The 19,166-nt window shown below is 40.9% G+C and overlaps 1 protein-coding gene, 1 long non-coding RNA gene and 1 pseudogene across 2 annotated transcripts in view; 2 read left to right on the top strand and 1 right to left on the bottom strand.

Moving 5' to 3' along the window:
• TTC39B (tetratricopeptide repeat domain 39B) overlaps positions 1-19,166 on the bottom strand; it is a 562,176-nt gene that overhangs the window by 171,405 nt on the left and 371,605 nt on the right. The gene's annotated exons all lie outside the window — the stretch shown is intronic.
• Positions 1-19,166, top strand: part of LOC102162768 (uncharacterized) — a 76,963-nt gene that overhangs the window by 15,921 nt on the left and 41,876 nt on the right. The window lies entirely within an intron of this gene.
• On the top strand, positions 3,735-4,249 carry LOC146407017 (large ribosomal subunit protein uL15 pseudogene; annotated as a pseudogene).

The following is a 19,166-nucleotide window of genomic DNA, read 5'->3' as shown; positions in this document are numbered from 1 at the left end:
TAGAAGGGGAAAAACGTCTGGCATTCAATCATAAATTACCAGGCATGTAAAGAAGTAGGAAAAATGATGCATAATGAAGAGGAGAAAATATCAAACAACAGAAACAGATCCAGAAATGACATATATGACAGAATTAATAGACAAGGATGTTAAAATAGTTATAATGATATTCCATATATCTAAGAAGGTGGTGAAAACAAGCATGTTTAGGCATGTAATAGACATAACAAAAGACTCAGCTGAGCTTCTAAAGATGAAAAATGAAATGTTTGAGATGATAATTACTCTAGATGATAGTAACAGCAGATTAGATACTGCAGGAGGCTATATTAGTGAACTTGATGACACAGCATTAAAAATGATCCAAAATAAACACAAAAAGGAAAAGGAAAAAAAAATAATAGTGATTAGAGCAACAGTGAGCAATGGGACAATTTCAAGCACCCTAATATATGTGTAATTGGAGTCATTGGAGGAGAGGAAGGAGGGTAGAGACTAGAGAAAATACTTGAAGAAATGGTCAAAATTTTTATAAAATTGGAGAAAACAAAACCCCACAGATCTGATGTTATACTTCTTAGGTTAAACAACACAAAAATAAGGAACTTCTCATGGTTTGACTAAATAATGAAAATATCTCTGACTTTCAGAAACTTAATATGTTAATAATTTATTGCTAATTAACAAGTCATTCCAAAATGACTTAGTGGCTTAAAACAATAATAATTATTTTCTCTCACAAGTTCTGGGAGTCAGGCATTCATATGTAGCTCACTAAGCAGTTCTGGTTCAGTTGCCACGTGGTTGTAGTCAGATAAATGCTGGAGGACTTACCTAAAGGGTAACTGGGACTCACTCACATGACTGGCGAGTTGGTGCCAACTGTTGTCCAGGAGGCTCAGTTCCTTTCCACACTGACCTTTCCACAGGACTCCTTGAGTGTCCTCATTGCAAGATGGCTAGCTCTCTGCCGAGCAAGTAGTCCAAGAGATTAAGGCAAAAGCTACAATGCCTTTTATTACCCAGGCTCAGAAGGCATGTAGGGCCAGCCCTAGTTCAGTGTGAGGGAGATAGTATAAGATGTGAATACTGGAAGGTAAAGAGCCATCTTTGAGTAGGCTACTGGACTCAATTTTTTTTTAATTTTATTGGAGTATAGTCGACTCACAACATTGTGTTAACTCCAGGTGCACAGCAAGGTATATCAGCCACACATACACATACATCCATTCTTTCTCAGACTCCACTCCTACACTGGCCATCAGAGAGTATTGGGTAGGTTTCCCTATGCTGTAGAGTATGTCCTTATCACCCATCGATCTTGTATAAGGTAGTGTGAATATGCCACTCCCAACTTCCCAGTTTATCCCTCCCACCAATGTTTCACCTTTGGTAACCATAAATTTGGCTTTGAAATCTTTGAAGGGCTCAATATTTTTAAAAACTAAAATTACCAGAAAGATAAAGAATAAAAATCCATGGAGTGTAAGTACTCACTAAAAGTTTCTTTGAAATAACCAAAAAAACTTTTTTTAAACATACAATTTCATCTGTAAAAATTCAGTATCTAACTGACTTGCAGATTTATCACACAGTAGAAGGCATAGGAGCTCTTTGGGATCTCTTTGATAGTCCTAATGTGAGGGCTCCACCCCAATGACCAGGCACCCCCCAAAGATCCTACCTCCTATGCTAGTGCTTGGTTGTGGGGGTGGAGTCCTCACATTAGGACTAGTGCTCTTATCAAAGAGATCCCAAAGAGCTCCCATGCTTTCTACTGTGTGATAAATCTACAACCCAGAAAAGGGCCCCCTGAAGGCATCCTGGTCCCAGACTTCCAGCCTCCAGATCTGTGAGAAACAAACTTCCACTGTTTATAAACTACCAGTCTGGGGTATTTTGTTACAGAAGCCCGAAAGTACTAAGAAGCCTTCAAGTGTCTTCCACTTAATATATTCATACTGGTAAAGCATCTGTCTGGATTTAGTCTTCCTGCTTCAGCTGGCTGATAATTGGATCACCTTTAAGCTGCTTTCCCTGTGAAGCATCAGCCTTAGACAAGGTGTCAGGGAAATTTTTGTGCCTTCATTTATGACCCTTCAGGTTAGCTTAGACACCCCTCCTTCAGGTCTTATCATGATCACGTTACCTTCTCTAAAGGACCCTGCAGATCCCACAGTGCCTGATATCTGGAACCCTGGAGCTTACTCTCCTCGTCCCCATCCTGCCATGCTCTGGGGAGGCCTTATGGAATCACTTCATTGAGCCTAACATCTTCCTTCTATCTTCTGCTGTCCCTCCCTTCTCCCTCTGACAAAGTGAAGCCTCTGAGTGACCCATGCCCAGTTGCCTGTTTCCAATAAAAAGAGCCACTGCCTAAACGATATGTTTTGGGTCTCTGGGGACGGAATGCTCTGTGTAACAAGGGAGTCTTTCACTTACTTTCAGGTATTCAACTGGAAACACATTTCCAAGAACATGTGATGTACAAGTATAGAGACAATCTGTACTTGAAATGGCAAAAACTGACCAAGAGTAACATAAGGGACATGTTGTGTTTGTTTGTCAGGAGGAACCATCCCTGAAACCATCAGAAGCAAAATGACCTGCTCCACAGCTGCTTTCACTGTGAGGTGAAAAGCAAAACAATATCCCTGAATATTATTTATAATGTTGAGTGCCACCCCAATTTATACCTCTGAAGTGTGGAATGAATAAGGCAGGACTAGAAGAGTAGTTTCAATGAAGTGTTTTGATCATCCCTCTAACACATTCACAAAATACCAAGACATTTGCAAACTCTTAGCCAGGAAACACAATGTCATACCCATGCACATAGAACCCACAAGAATTTACACACTCACCATTCATTGTGTTGTTCTAAACTTCCACATAGACTTGTGAGTTGACTTTGGAATGATAGTGGGAAAAGCATGGATCTGAGAAATCTCTTAAGAAAAAAAGGTAACAACCATCACTGTGCAGGAGTAGGAGTTTGGCTGCTAACTTAAATTTAGTCATTCTAAAAGAGCTAGCTCTGTGCTCATTATATATATATATATATATTTTGTGTGTGTGCTACACTGGAGACCCCTGTGAAAATCCCAGTGGAAACAGTTCTCACACAGTCTGGGCCAACATGGTGGCAGGTGCAGTGGCAGGTGAAAGAAGAGTGAGGCTCCAGTCCTTGACTTTGTGACTGAAGCAAACTTGATTCTTCTCATCAATGCAGTAAAGCCAATCTACTGACAGTGGGTTGTGGTGAAGGGAAAATGCAGCATTTATCACAAAGTGTAAGGGCTAAGCAAGGAGAATGGGCAGCTCATGCTCAAAAGTCCCCAATCCTCCAGTGGCTTTCAGAGAAGGGTTTTTAAAGGCAACATTAGGGGTGAAGACTGTAGGATGCCTGTTCAGATTGTCGATATTCCTTAGATTGGTCGATGATGCAGTAACTGGGTGGTATTTAGGGAGTTAACATCATCAACTGATTGTCTATGTGTTTGTGGTTAGCATAGCATTCACTTCCTCTACCTGATGAGGGTTTTAGCATCCGCAAAACAACTCAAGGATATGACTCAGAATATTGCCTATAGCTCTTGAGAAGGAATGAAAAGTCCTTGACTTTATTTTATGGATAAACTATTATTATTTTGTCTTGCCTGTTTTCCTTTGTTTTTGCATTCTCTCACTTCTCTGATTAAATTTGCTCTTTGCTCTTCGCCGTTGCTGCCCACATGCCATCCAGACTAAGGAAGACCTAGAAACTTCGTGGCCACGTGAGCCACGGCCATGGCCAAATCGGCAAATACCAGAAACACCCAGGAGGCCGGGGCAATGCGGGTGACATGCATCACTACAGGATCAACTTCGACAAATATCACCCATGATACTTTGGGAAAGTTGGTATGAGGCATTACCACTTAAAGAGGAACCAGAGTTCTGCCCAACTGTCAACCTTGATAAATTGTGGACCTTGGTCAGTGAGCAGACACAAGATAAATGCTGCCAAGAACAAGACTGGAGCTGCCCTTATCATTGATGTGGTGCGATCAGGTTACTACAAAGTTCTGGGGAAGAGAAAGCTCCCAAAGCAGCTTGTCGTCGTGAAGGCCAAAGTTTTCAGCAGACAGCTAAGAGAAGATTAAGGGTGTGGCGGGAGGGGGCCTGTGTCCTGGTAGCTTGAAACCACATGGTGGGAAATTCATTAAATGTTGACAAGTGCTTTTCAAAAAAAATAAAATAAAATAAATTTGCTCTTTGGAGGAATTCCCACTGAGGCAGTGGGTTAAGGATCCAGCATTGCTATAGCTGTAGCACAGGTCAACACTGCAACTTGGATTCAATCCCTGACCTTTGGAACTTCCATATGCCTTAGGTGCAGCCAAAAAAGAAAAAAAAAAATTTTTTTTTTTTTTTGCACTTTGTGAAGGAGGAGATAGATGGGTCTTGAAAAGAAAGTGAAGCAGAGAGCTAGAGACAGAAAGAGCAAGAGTGAAAGTCAGGGGCCTCAAGTCACAGCTGGGCAAGGCCCACGGATTACCTTGAATTCCTGGGTTTGGGCACCAAAAATGTTCTTGGGTGGCTGTCAGGTGAGAATGCTGAACCCTAACCACCTGCTGTAGGTCCCCAGAACTTTGTCCCTTTGGAGAAAGAATTCGGCAAAAAGACTCAGGGTAGTGATACCAATAACTATTTATTTAAAGAAAGAAGAGAGAGATAAGTGTGGAGAAAACACAGGCAAGGTTTAAAGAGATGAGAGAAGATGGGAGCAGAGAAAGCAAAGGAACAGGCAGGCTGGGGTGTGGGGGTGGGATAGAGAGGGAGGGACAGAGACAAAGACAGACAGAGCAAGAGAGATGGAGTTCCCTTCGTGGCTCAGTGGTTAACAAATCTGACTAGGAACAATGCGATTGCAGGTTCGATCCCTGGCCTTGCTCAGTGGGTTAAGGATCCAGCATTGCTGTGAGCTGTGGTGTAAGTCACAGAAACGGTTCCGATCTGCTGTGGCCCTGGCATAGGCCAGCAGCAACAGCTCTGATTAGACCCCTAGCCTGGGAACCTCCTTATGCTGCAAGTGCGGCCCTCAAAAAGACAAAAGAAGAAAAAAAAAAGAGAGAAGAAGAGAACAACACCTGTTTTTGTAGGTTGTTTAAATCACCCATATGGGGACAGTCCTTCCAGGCTCCCTCTGGCTAATTATGTTGCTTCATCTGGTTTGGCCTGACTCAGGGCCCTTCCCTGTGTGCATGCACATCTTTTAGCTGGGATGGATTCTAGCTGAGGGTCTCTGGAAGTTGACAGGATGTACTGTGGTCTGGTGCCCCTCCTTTCTCTGACCCCAGAGGAACATTTCTGCAGCTATATGGTTCCGGAGGTCTCCTTGACCTCAGGAATGAGAAATAGAGGATCTCTATCTTTTATCCAAGCAGGATGCAGCTTTTATCTTGAAGTTATCTGTCCACAGGGAGCAGATTACTGTTGCTCAGCCTGGGACAGATCTATCTCCTGCTTCAGTTGCAAGGCCTAGAGGCTAAAGCTTTTCTATGGACAGGAGGGTGCAGGAAGGTGAGGCTAGTCTGTCCCTAGTAAGGCCCTACAGGGTCCTGCTCAGTTTCAGCCTCAAGGCTCTTAAACACTAATGAGAATCTAAGAGGCAAAAGGGGGAAGGAGGAAAGCCCAGCAGACCCTCCCCTAAAGCTTGCCTGGGGACTCTAAATCACTTGAAAATACCTGTTTCTGGAGAAGTACAAATTGTAATATAAATGATTTTATTTTAAAGATAAAGACAACCAGGCCATTGTGGAAGTTTGTTGTGAGTTACACTGGATGCCCAAGTGGAGCAATAAAATTCTTTCCACTGGCTAACTTTATTTTTTTTTTCATTTTAAGTGATTTTTATTTTTTTCCTTATAGTTGGTTTACAGTGTTCTGTCAATTTCTACTGTACAGCAAAATGACCCAGTCACACATATTCTTTTTCTCACATTATCCGCCATCAGGTGCCATCATAAGTGACTAGACTTAGTTCCTTGTGCTATACAGCAGGATCTCATTGCTTATCCATCACCAGCTAACTTTAAATGAGCTGCAATTACTCTGGTGTTTTTCATCCCGTGGCAGGTACTCGCTTGGATCAGGTGTCCATTAGAAGGCCATAGGCTTCTGTCATTCTGGGGTGACTTGGGAGTAGGGCACAGGGCTTGTCACTGTAGCCTGAAGAGAAATTGCACAACCTGAAAGTTGAGAGTAATGTTTTATTCAGCAGACATTCTTAGGACCTCACCCAGGAAACATCATCTCCAGTGACTCTGAGAGACTGTTCTGAAGATGCAAGTCAAGATATATAGGAGTTTTGCCATGAAGGGCCAGGTATTCCAAACATCAAAAAGTTACTGTTGGAGTTCCCGTTGTGGCTCGGTAGTTAACAAATCCGACTAGGAACCATGAGGTTGCGGGTTCGATCCCTGGCCTTGCTCAGTGGGTTAAGGATCCGGCATTGCCGTGAGCTGCGGTGTAGGTCGCAGACGCAGCTGGGATCCAGCGTTGCTGTGGCTCTGGTGTAGGCCAGCAGCTACAGCTCTGATTGGACCCCTAGCCTGGGAACCTCCATATGCTGCGGGAGCCGCCCAAGAAATGGAAAAAAAAAAAAAAAAAAAGTTACTGTTAATAAAAGAAAACCAGACATCTGAAGTTAATGAAATTAGCAATTTTTATGTAGGGGAAGATGCAAAGTCTGAGGTCATTGAAATCATTCCTTTGATATGCACAAAGCTACAGGAGGGAGGGGCAGCATCCTGTGTTTTCTCATCCTGAGTCTCTGCCAGGTGTGCAGTAGGAGGTGGCTGCAGCAGCTGACTGCTAGAGTGCAGGCATTCTTGGTTTCCATCCTGAGTTCCCTCAGGGCTCACTGTCGGGGTGGCTGTCACGTGGTGGCTGGATGGCTGCAACGGCTTTTGTTTACTGATATGTCTTAGTTGACATCAGCAATATGAAATCACAAAAGGAAAATAAGACTGACAGTTTGCATCATGCTTTTTAAAGGAGAACATTGTCCTGAACACTTTGTTTTTACTTTCTTTCTCCCAGAAGAAAACAAAGATGTGCTTGCCTCCTAGTGCTTTCTCTTTCCCAGCTCCCCTGCATATGTCCTTAAAATTGCTTTGGTGTACAAGATGTTCCTATAGGAGCTCTGTGAGTTTGTGGGAGGTGGCCATGGTCATAAAGTCAGCAAACAGAGCTGGAGTTCCTGCTGTGGCTCAGCAGGTTAAGAACCTGACATAGTGTCCTTGAGGATGCAGGTTTGATCCCTGGCCTCGCTCAATGGGTTAAGGATCCAGCATTGCCGTGAGCTGTAATGTAGTTTGCAGATGCAGCTCAGACCCAGTGTTGCTGTGGCTGTGGCATAGGTCAGCAGCTGCAGCTCCGATTTGACCCCTAGCCTGGGGACTTCCATATGCCGCAGGTGCAGCCATGAAGAGAAAAATTAAAAAATAAAAAAAGCAGAGCTTCAATAGTTCAACCAGATTACATTTCTCTACTAAACCTTCAAAGCCTCTGTGGTCTGACCTTACCTCTCAGCACCCCTCCCTCACCTGTCACATTGTCTTATCAATCACTCAGATACACAGGTCAGATCCTGAGAGCTCCACACAGATTGCCCCATTCTTCTGGAAAGTCCTTTTCCCCCACTGTTCTATATTTCCTTGCATTACTCTTAATCAATATTACAAAATATCTCTGTTCTAGAGAATACAACATCCATTAGTCACCCAGTGTTTTCCAAACACATCTTTCAAAGTGATGTTTAGGAAGAGTGAGACTCATTTAACAATAGCTGCCATTTATTTATCTTCACCTTGACCACCCCTGTGTTAAGTGCCTGCCGGCACTGTCAAATTATATTCTCATAACAACTCTTCAAATCCCCAATCCTCCTATATTATCCCTTTTCTTGTTATATAACATTATACAAGGACTCAAACAGTTTGTGGAAAAGAGAGAATAAAGAAAGTTAAACCCAGCAAAAAAAAAAAAAAAAAAGGGCAAGAGTTCCCATTGTGGCGCAGCAGAAACTAATCCAACTAGTAACCATGGGGTTTCAGGTTCGATCCCTGGCCCTACTCAGTGGGTTGAGGATCCAGCATTGCCGTGAGCTGCGGTGTAGGTGGAAGACACAGCTTACATCCCATGTGGCTGTGGCTGTGGCGTAGACGGGTGGCAATAGCTTCGATTTCCCCCCAGCCTGGTAACCTCCATATGCCTTGGGCATGGCCCTAAAAAGCATAAACAAATAAAGTTAAACCCAAGTCATATTTTCTTCATCAGACCATGAGCCAATCTCAGAAATCATCTAGTCCACAGCTCTCAACACGCATGTTCTGATTGTTCTGTTTCTTCTTTTTTTAATCACCAAAGTTTGTTCTGATAACTAGCCAGGTTTTGTGAACCAGTGACTCATCCAGTCGTCTCATTTTACAAGACACTGGAAGGATAAAGATGCTGCTACTTTTCCCGAATGCCTACCATTCTGCTACGTGCTCTCCTATCTTGTTAACAAGGGGTGAACTAAAAGCAAGGACATCAGGGAATTTGCCCAAAGCAAGTGAGCTAGGTCACGGCAGAAATTAGAACCCATGTTTCTTCTGTCCTAGCTTCAAATTCTTTCCTCTACCTAACTAAAACCAAACTACTTAATTAGCATAGGCTTTTAAAAAAAAGATCACATTTAATTTTTGTAAAAAAAGATACGACGAAGTAAGTGCTATTATTATTCCTATTTTAGGCAAGTGAATAAATTAAGGCTGCTACAGATGTAATTACTTTAAAGTCAGTTTGCTAGGATATGATGAAGGTAAGCCTTGAATCTTGAATTTTTTTTCATTTTAGGGCTAAATTTTATTTTTATTTATTTATTTTGGCTGCACTAGTGGAACCCGAAACACAGCAATGACCTGAACCACAGCAGAGACAATGCAGAATGCTTAACCCACCAAGCCACAGAGGAACTCCAGGGCTAAAATTTGGGGATTTTTTTGTTTGGGTTTTTTTTTTTTTTTTTTTTTGGTCTTTTTAGGGCTGCACCAACAGCATATGGAAGTTCCCAGGCTAGGGGTCGAATCAGAGCTGTAGCCACGGCCTATGCCACAGCCACAGCAACACCAGATCTGAGCCATGACTGCCACCTCCATGACAGCTCATGGCAATGCCAGATTCCCACTGAGTGAGGCCAAGGATCGAACCGCATGCTCATGGTTACTAGTCAGATATGTTTATGCTGATCCACAACAGGAACTCCCTAAATTTTAATAGAACGTAAAAATTCAAACTTGTATAACTTAAACAAAACTTTAAAGTTACTGCTTACTTCAGAATGGTTTTATGGGGAAACTAATCTGTCACAGAAACTTGGCATTGAGTGCAAAGGTGCCGAAGTTTTTGAGCCAAGTGTAAAAAAGTTCTGAGGAGGATAGGGCAAAGAGTGAGGGGCTCAGACATTTTCCACCCTGGGTGTTTTCTCTTCCCCCTTCTTGATCGGAGGTGGGAGAGAGATGCTTGAAGAGCTTCATCAAACCATGCATCTGCCTTGCTGTGTCAGACCCCAGCACCCCAGGTGTTTCACAGCTCAGATTTCCTCAGCCATGGCTACACCCTGAGGATGTGTGATGGCAGTCAGCCTCTTCTTCAGTTTCACAGTCATGTGTTTATCATCCCTAAGGTCTAGTTAGTTCCCACTAGGACGATGAGGGTGTTGAAACAACGGTATTACACTCAGGAACCACTTCGCACAGACATTTTCAAAAGATGCAGAGCTCACAAGAGAAAAACAAATTGAGAATAGGTCTGTTGGGGGAGTTCTTATTGTGGCTCAGTGGGTTAAGAATCCCACTAGTATCCATGAGGATGCAAGTTTGATCCCTGGCCTTGTGCAGTGTGTAAAGGATCCAGCATTGCCGTGAGCTGCAGCATAGGTCTCAGGGGTGGCTTGGATGCCACGTTGCTATGGCTGCAGTGTAGGCTGGCAGCTACAGCTCTGATTAGACCACTAGCCTGGAAATTTCGTATGCTGCAGGTGTGGCCCTAAAAAAAAAAAAAAGAAGAAGAAGAAGAAGAAGAAGTGTGTTGGGGAGTTCCCATTGTGGCTCAGTTGGTTAAGGACCCAATGTTGTCTCTGTGAGGATGTGGGTTCGATTCCTGGCCTTGTTCAGTGGGCTAAGGATCCAGCATTGCCACAAGCTACAGTTTGCAGATTCAGCTTGGATCTGGTGTTGGTGTGCTGTGGCGTTGGCCTCAGCTGCTCTGATTCGACCCCTAGCCCAGGAACTTCCATATGCCACAGGTATGGCTGTAAAAAGGAAAAAAAAAAAAAAAAGTCTGCTGGAAAGCTCTAGTGGCCCAGCGGGCTAAGGATCCAGCATAGTCAGTGCAGCAGCTTGAGTCGCTGCTGTGGCGTGGGTTAAATCCATGACTGAAAGCTGAGGCCGAGCAGCAGTGTGCATCACCCAAACCTCCAGATTTTTAATTTCTATTTCTTGTGCTTAATACTCACTGGCTTCCTTTGCTGAGTACAAATGCATAGCTCTCATGCCCTTTCCTCCACCGGCCTTTGACACTTCATTGTGTTTTACATCTATTGCTGCTTCATATTGCAGTATCATGCTGTTATTGTTAAATTGCCTCCTGGGCTGCAAGGCAGAGAGGAAAGTTCATGGTTCTGGAGACAGGTGGCCCTGGCTATTATTTTATTTCATTTTATTTCATTTCATTTCATTTTTTAGCTGCCCCACAGTATGTGGAATTCCTAAGCAAGGGGATCAGATTTGAGCCAGAGTTGCGACCTAAGCTATAACTGAGGCAACACGAGAACCTTAACATACTGTGATGGGGTGGGAATTGAACCTGCATCCTAGCTCTCCAGAGATGCTGTCAATCCCATTGCATCACAGCAGGGAAGTCCAGTTTTGGCTTTTAATTCTCTCTATCTTGCAACCTGCTAGTTTTGAGATCTCCAGCAATAATAATAATTGCTAACATTTATTGAGTGCTTAGAATGCTCCATCATGTTCCATCACAAATGAATAGATAATAGTTCCCTGTGCTATACAGCAGGATCTCATTGCTTATCCACTCCAAATGCAATAGTTTGCATCTACAAACCCCAAACTAACAGTCCATCCCACTCCCTCCCCCTCCCCCTTGGCAAACACAAGTCTGTTTTCCATGTCTTTTCCATACATAGGTTCATTTGTGCTATATATTAGATTCTAGGTATAAATGATGTCATGTGGTATTTGTCTTTCTCTCTCAGACTTAACTTCACTTGGTATGAGAGTCTCTAGTTCCATCCATGTTGCTGCAAATGGCATTATTATGCTCTTTTTTATTGCTGAGTAGTATTCCATTGTATGCATGTACCACATCTTCTTAATCCACACATCTGTTGATGGACATTTAGTTTGTTTCTATGTCTTGGCTATTTTGAACAGGGATGCATTATCTTTTTCAGTGAAATATTTGTCCAGATATATGCCCAGGAGTGGGATTGCTGGATCATATGGTAGTTGTGTATTTAGTTTTCTGAGGTACCTCTATGCTGTTTTCCATAGTAGTTGTACCAATTTACATTCCCATCAACAGTGCAGGAGGATTCCCTTTTTTCCACACCCTCTCCAGCATCTGTTATTTGTAAACTTACTAATGACAACTATTCTGACTGGTGTGAGGTGGTACCTCATTGTAGTTTTGATTTGCATTTCTCTAATAATTAGTGATGTTGTGCATTTTTTCATGTGCCTGCTTGGCCATCAGTATGTCTCCTTTGGAGAAATGTCTATTCAGGTCTTTTGCCCATTTTTCAATCAGGTTGGTTTTTTTTGCTGTATGAGCTGTTTGTATATTTTGGAGATTAGGTCCTTGTTGGTTGCATCATTTGCAACTATTTTCTCCCATTCTCTTGTTCTCATTGTCTTTTTTTTTTATGGTTTCCTTTTCTGTGCAAAAAGCTTTTAAGTTTGATTAGATCGCACTGGTTTATTTTTTGTTTTATTTCTCTTGCTTTGGGAGGCTGATCTAAGAAAACATTTGTACAATTGATGTTACAGAATGTTTTGCCTATGTTCTCTCCTAGGAGTTTGATGGTGTCTTGTCTTATGTTTAAGTCTTTAAGCCATTTTGAGTTTATTTTTGTGCATGGTCTGAAGGTGTGTTTTAGTTTCATTGACTTACATGCAGCTGTCCAGTTTTGCCAGCGCCACTTGCTGAAGAAACTGTCTTTTCCTCATTTTATATTCCTGCCTCCTTTGTCAAAGAATAATTGACCATGGGTGTCTGGGTTTCTTTCTGGGCTCTCTATTCTGTTCCATTGGTCTGTATGTCTGTTCTTGTACCAGTACCACACTGTCTTGATTACTGTAGTTTTGTAGCATTGCCTGAAGTCTGAGAGAGTTATGCCTCCTGCTTGGTTTTTGTTCCTCAGGATTGCTTTGGCAATTCTGGGTCTTTCATGGTTCTATATAAATTTTTGGATTGTTTGTCCTAGTTCTGTGAAAAATGTCCTGGGTAATTTGATAGGGCTTGCGTTGAACCTGTAGATTGCTTTGGGTAGTATGGCCATTTTAATGATATTAATTCTTCCAATCCTGGAGTATGAAATATGTTTCTATTTTCTTTGAATCTTCTTTAATTTCCTTAATTAATGTCTTATAGTTTTCAGCATAAAAATCTTTCAGGGAGTTCCCATTGTGGTGCAGCAGAAATGAATCTGACTTGGAACCATGAGGTTGTGAGTTCCATCCCTGGCCTCGCTCAGTAGGTTAAGGATCCGGTGTTGCCATGAGCTGTGGTGTAGGTCAAAGACTCAGCTCTGATCTGGCATTGATGTGGCTGTGGCTGTGGCCAAAGGCTACAGCTCTGATTAGACCCCTAGCCTGGGACCTCCATGTGCCGTGGATACGGTCCTAAAAAAACAAACAAAAAATAAATAAATAAAACTAAATACACCTTAAGAAAAAAGTAACATATATAAAAAAAAAACCTTTCACTTCCTTGGCTAGGTTTATTCTTAGGTATTTAATTTTGGGGGGTGTGATTTTAAAAGGTATTGTATTTTTGGAATTCTCATCATGGCTCAGCGAAAATGAATCTGACTAGTATCATTTGGATTCAGGTTTGATCCCTGGCCTCACTCAGTGGGTCAGGGATCCAGCATTGCCCTGAGCTGTGATGTAGATCATAGACATGGCTCGGATCCCACACTGTGGCCATGGTATAGGCCTGCAGCTACAGCTACAATCTGACCCCTAGCCTGGGAATTTCTATATGCCCTAAAGGCAAAAAAAAAAAGTATTTTTATATTCCATTTCTAATATTTCATTGTTAGTATACTGAAATGTAACTGATTTCTGAATGTTAATCTTGTATCCTGCTACTTTACTAAATTCATTGATCAGTTTGAGTAGTTTCTACGTGGAGTCCTTAGGATTATCCATATATAGTGTCATGTCATCTATATAGAGTGATAATTTTATGTTTTCTCTTCCAATTTAGATAACTTTTATTTTTTTTGTTTGTCTGATTGCTGTGGCTAGGACTTCCAATACTATGTTGAATAAAAGCAGTGAGGAGTTCCCATGGTGGTGCAGCGGAAACGAATCCAACTAGGTGCCGTGAGGTTGTGGATTCAATCCCTGGCCTCAGTTAAGGATCCGGCATTGCCATGATCTGTGGTGTAGGTTGAAGATGTGGCTTGGATCCCAAGTTGCTGTGGCTCTGGCGTAGGCTGGAGGCTACAGCTCCAATTAGACCCCTAGCCTGGGAACCTCCATATGCCACAGGAGCGGCCCAAGAAATGGCAAAAAGACCCCCCCCCAAAAAAAAAGAAAGTGGTGAGAGTGAGCATCCTTGTCTTGTTCCAGATTTTAGCAGAGAGGCTGTCAACTTTTCTCCATTGAGTATCATATTGACTATGGGTTTGTCATAAATAGCTTTTATGATGTTAAGATATGTTCCCTCTATACCCACTTTTGGTAAGAGATTTTATCTGAATGGATGTTGGATTTTGTCAAATGCTTTTTCTGCATCTATTAAGATGACCGTGTGGTTTTTGACTTTTGTTAATGTGATGTATCATGTTGAATGATTTGTGTATGTTGAACCATCCTTGTGAACTTAGGATAAACCCCATTTGGTCATTGTGTATGACCTTTTTTATGTGTTGTTGGATTTGGTTAGTAAAATTTTGTTAAGAATTTTTGCACCTATGTTCATTAAAGATATTGGCCTATAATTTTCTTTTTTGGTAGTATCTTTGTCTGGTTTTGGTATTAAGGTGATTATAACTACATAGAATATCTTTGGGAGTGTTCCTTATTCTCAACCTTTTGGAAAAGTTAAGAAGGATGGGTATTAGTTCTTTATGTTTGATAAAATTTGCCTGTGAAGTCATCTGGTCATGGACTTTTGTTTGTAGGAAGTGTTTTTATGACATATTCAATTTCATTTCTACTGATCAGTCTGTTCATTTGGTCTATTTCTTCTTGATTCAGTTTTGGCAAGCTGTATGTTTCCAGAAAGTTGTCTATTTCTTCTAGGTTGTCAAATTTGTTGGTATATAATTGTTCACAATATTCTTCTATGACTTTTTGTATTTCTGCAAGATCTGTTGAGATTTCTCCCTTTTCATTTCTTATTTTGTTTGAGTTTTTTTCTCCTCTTCTTAGTGAGTCTGGCCAGAGATTTGTCAATTTTGTTTACCCTTTCAAAGAACCAGCTGTTGGTTTTATTAATTTTTTGTATTTTTTTTTGAATCTCTATTTTGTTGATTTCCTGTCTAATCTTTATGATTTCCTTCCTCCTACTGACTTTAGATTTTGTTGTTCTTTTTCTAATTCTTCTAGATGGTAGGTTAAGTGGTTGATTTGAGATTTTTCTTCTTTATGAGGAAGGCTTGTATCAGTATGAACTTCCCTCTAAGAACTGCTTTTGCAGCATCCCATATATTTTGAATGATTTTGTTTTCATTATTATTTACTTGCGGTATTTTTAAATTTTCCTTTTGATTTCCTCATTGACCAACTGCTTTTTTAGTAAAATTTTATTTAGTCTCCTTGTAACCGATGTTTTTTCCCATTTTTTTTTCCTGTGGTCAATTTCTAGTTTCATGCCATTGTGGTCAGAGAAGATACTTGAAATAATTTCTATACTCTTAAATTTGTTGGGGTTAATTTTGTGCCCCAGTACCTAGTCAATCCTTGAGAATGTTCCGTGTGCACTGATAGTTGCATTTACTGCGCCAGGTTGTCATGAGGCTTATATGCAATGACCTATAGAATGTGCCTAAAACATAGGAATTAGTACCTTTGTCACTGTTCTTCTACTCCCATTCTCTTTCTCCTTTGGACACAAAGATCTCATTTCTATTGCTTCTGCTTCCCCCCAAAGTCAGAGGAAGTGGTGAGCACATAACAGGGACACGTAAGTATTATCAACAGTCATTTGGTAGATTGGAAGTTTCCTCAAATTTGACCTTAACTCCTCTTTCACCAAAGAAATCAATGTTGACCTTTGTCATTTTCTCTCACTGTCACAGTCATGCAATAAACACAGCTGGTGAAACAGATACTGATAGCTTGACATGTTTCACCAGCATGTTCTAGATGCAATTGACTAAGAAAAACTCACATATGAACTAGATTATGACAAGACGCAAATGATTCAACTCAGTGCTTTGCTACCCTGGCCATGAAAAGCACTGGGAAGCTCTTTAAATATATTGATGCTTGGCTCTGCTCCAGAGGATCTGATTTATTTGATCTGAAGTGGGGCCTCAGCATTAAAAATGTTTAAGTTCTACAGATGACTTTAATGTGTAGCCAGGGTGTCAGAGAACTGATTTACCTGTACATGTGCATGGGAAGTCCATCTTAGCCAGTCAAACTGCACTTCAGGGTGGGAAATATGACCAGGTTCTCAGTCATATGACCTGGCTTTAAATCAGTAAAGTACAACACTGTCTGCCTCTCAAGCCTGCAAATTCAAAAGCTGGGAACTTCACAATGATCTCAGCACCCAACATAACATTTGGCATAGAGGCTGTAATCAGTGGTTGTTCAACAGATGGTGAGACCCTTCTGCTGAGGGCAGTGGACAGGAGGGAGAGTCTCAGATGGAAAAGGAAGAAGGAAGTTTGGGAGAATTCTCCAGAGAAAGGGAATAGGAATGAGCATAGCCAGCCCACCAAAATACTACCATTTACATGTTCACCACCACCAGCTCCATTTTCCAGATGCCAACACTCATGCAAGCCTGCAGCTTGAAAACTGCAAGACCAAGATTCCAGCCAGGTATTTCTGGGTCCAGCATCTTGCCTCTGGAGAAACAAAGGGTATTCAGACCTCAGACAGCCTGTTAGGCTCTCCGACCACTGGGCCAATCAACTTGGTTGAAAGTGCCTCATCAGCTGCTGAAAGCAGACCTCTCTCCCCTCTATAATGCCAGGTCACATGTCCTAAAGCTGTGGGTGCTGGAGTAAAGCTGGGCATTTGACATGTAAAGACAGGCACCTTCCTTTAAACCAGGGGGACATGAAGCAAAGCCAGGTCAAGTGACTTCAATTCTGAAAGGATCTGACCTAAAGCCTGATCATGTGACTAAAAGGGGCAGTGACTTGATGGCATGCCAGTCTAGTCTTTCCATCTTCAAATCCAGTTACAGAAACCTTATTTGCTCTAGTTCTCTAAATAAGACTTTTTTCCCCTCTTGAATAATACATTCATATGGCTCAAGAACCAGAAAGTAAAAAGAAGACATGGAATCTCCTTCCCATATCCCCATCTGCACACCTTCTCCCCTCCATAGGTCATCCCTTTTCTTAGAATTTCTTTATGCATATACAAGGAAATATAAATATAGATTCTCAAGTGTCACTCTTTATTCCAAAAAGATGTTCTCTACCTTCTTTTTTATTCACATACAATATATTTTAAGGCAGCTTGTGCATCAGCACATAGGCAACTTCTTTTTTTGTTTTTGTTTTTTTTTAATTTCCAGCCACATCTGTGGCATCTGGAGGTTCCCAGGCTAGGAGCCAAATCAGAGCTGCAGCCGCTGGCCTACACCACAGTCACGGCAGCAAGGGATCTGAGCCACATCTTCAACCTACACAACTCACAGCAATGCCAGATCCCTAACCCACTGAACAAGGCCAGGGATCAAATGTACATCCTCATGGATACTAGCCAGTTTCTTAGCCCACTGAGCCACAATAAAAACTCTCTTTTTTTTTTCTTGCTTTTGCTTTTGGTTTTATTTTAATTCAAGCTTTGGGTTTTTTGGTTGGTTGGTTGGTTTTTTCTTTTTTGACCACTCTGCTCCTTATGGAGCTCCCGGGGAGAGGATCAGATCCAAGCCATAGTTACAGCCTATGCCATGGTTGTGGCAACACCCAATCCTTAAGCCACTGTGCCGGGCCAAGGATCAAACCTGAGTCCCAGTGCTACAGAGACAGTGCCAATCCCACTGCACCACAGCAGGAACTCCCAAACTTTGTATTTATGTAATTTGCTAAATTTTTCTTTTATGGCTTCAGGATTTCAAATCCTAGTTCAAAAGGCCCTTCTCACTCCAAGGTTTTAAAGGAATTCCTTGTTTTCTTCTAGAACTTTTATGGTTTTATTTTTCACATTTAAGTCTTTGATCCATTTGGAATTTATTTTCTAAATACCAGTATTCTGCAACTTTATAATGGGTTTTAACATCCAGTACTTCTATCTTCTATCATAGCTTTTATTTTCAGGTTTCCCTAGCTATTTTTAATACACAACTTAAGATCAGGTTTTTGTTAAAACATTTTCAACAAAACAAATTTTTGGAGACAAATTTACAGACTAACTTAGGGAGAATTAAGATATTCATAATGTTGTTTTATCATCCAAGAATATTTTATATCCTGCTTTTTCAAGATTTGTTTTACATCTTTAAGAGAAGTTTTTTCTTCATATGGGTCTTATATATTTTTTTGTTTAGTTTATTACTAGATATTTTCCTTTTGTTGTTATTGTTGCTATTATAAATGGGTTTTCTTACTTTTATCTGATTGTGATTTGTACATCTGTGTGAAGCAATTAAGCTTATACTAACATTTTTATCAGTAAAAGTAGCTTCTTGTTCAATTATCTTGGGTTTCCCAAGTTTATAACCATAACATCTGCCAATAGTGATAGTTTCACTTTCTCCTAATTTTTACATCTTTAATTTCTCCCTCTTACTTAGTTGTATTAACTAAAATCTCTAGCACCCTGTTAAATAATAGTAGTGACATGGACATCTTTATCTTGATCCTGACTTTATTGAAAATGTTTCCAAGTTCTGTCGTTTCCAAGTTCTGTCATTAGGCATGACATTGGATTTTGAGCTGAGATCAATCTATTTTACCATGTTAAGGATATATCTGTATTTTATTCAGTATTTTTATTAAGCATATTTTATTTTGGTCAAATGTATTTTTGGCATCTACGGAAATAATTATATGATTTTCCTCCTCCAATCTATTAATACAAAGTATATTAACGTAGTCCTAACATTCAAATTTCTAGAATAAACCCCAGTCCATATTTCATTTGCTCCTGCATTCTGTTCACGTCCTTCTTTTTCTCACCATCTTTTCCATAAGTTCTTATATTTCTGCCTTTGTGTCTTCCTTTAGAGAAGCGATGCTTTATGTTTTTTAAAAACTCATAGCGCAATGGTGATTATTTTTCATCACTATTTTCAGTTCACTGTCTTCTCTGGTTAGTTATGTGGCTCTTTCCCACCTTTTATATTTCAGGATCTTAGTATTGATGTCATGCCAGCTGTCTTTTAATTACTGACTTATGGGATGAGTTGAGTTTTCCTGGCCTTGCTATTTGCAGTATTTACTTTCAAAGAGTGTATTTGTTGGGCCATTGGGCTGTTTTCACATATCTTTGCTGCATGCTCTGAAAACTTCATCCCTCTCCAGTTTTTTCCTTCAGTCTTACATATGTCATATTTATAAAGCCTAAACTGCCTGGATTAGTTATGTTGACATAAATAAAAGCTAGTTTGTTTGTCTTTTTTTTTTTTCATTCACGGGGTGCCCATGTAATTATTTTCATGTTTTTCATGATTTGGTGATGGATGGGGAAACACTA

The sequence above is a fragment of the Sus scrofa genome, chromosome 1 (assembly GCF_054392235.1).
Source record: "Sus scrofa isolate SSC_HxYL_T2T_F1_AM1 chromosome 1, Sscrofa_HxYL_maternal_Yorkshire_Landrace_v2.0, whole genome shotgun sequence".
NCBI lineage: Eukaryota > Metazoa > Chordata > Mammalia > Artiodactyla > Suidae > Sus > Sus scrofa.
Note: the sequence above shows the minus strand (reverse complement) of the source record. Positions and strands in the feature narration are given on the sequence as shown.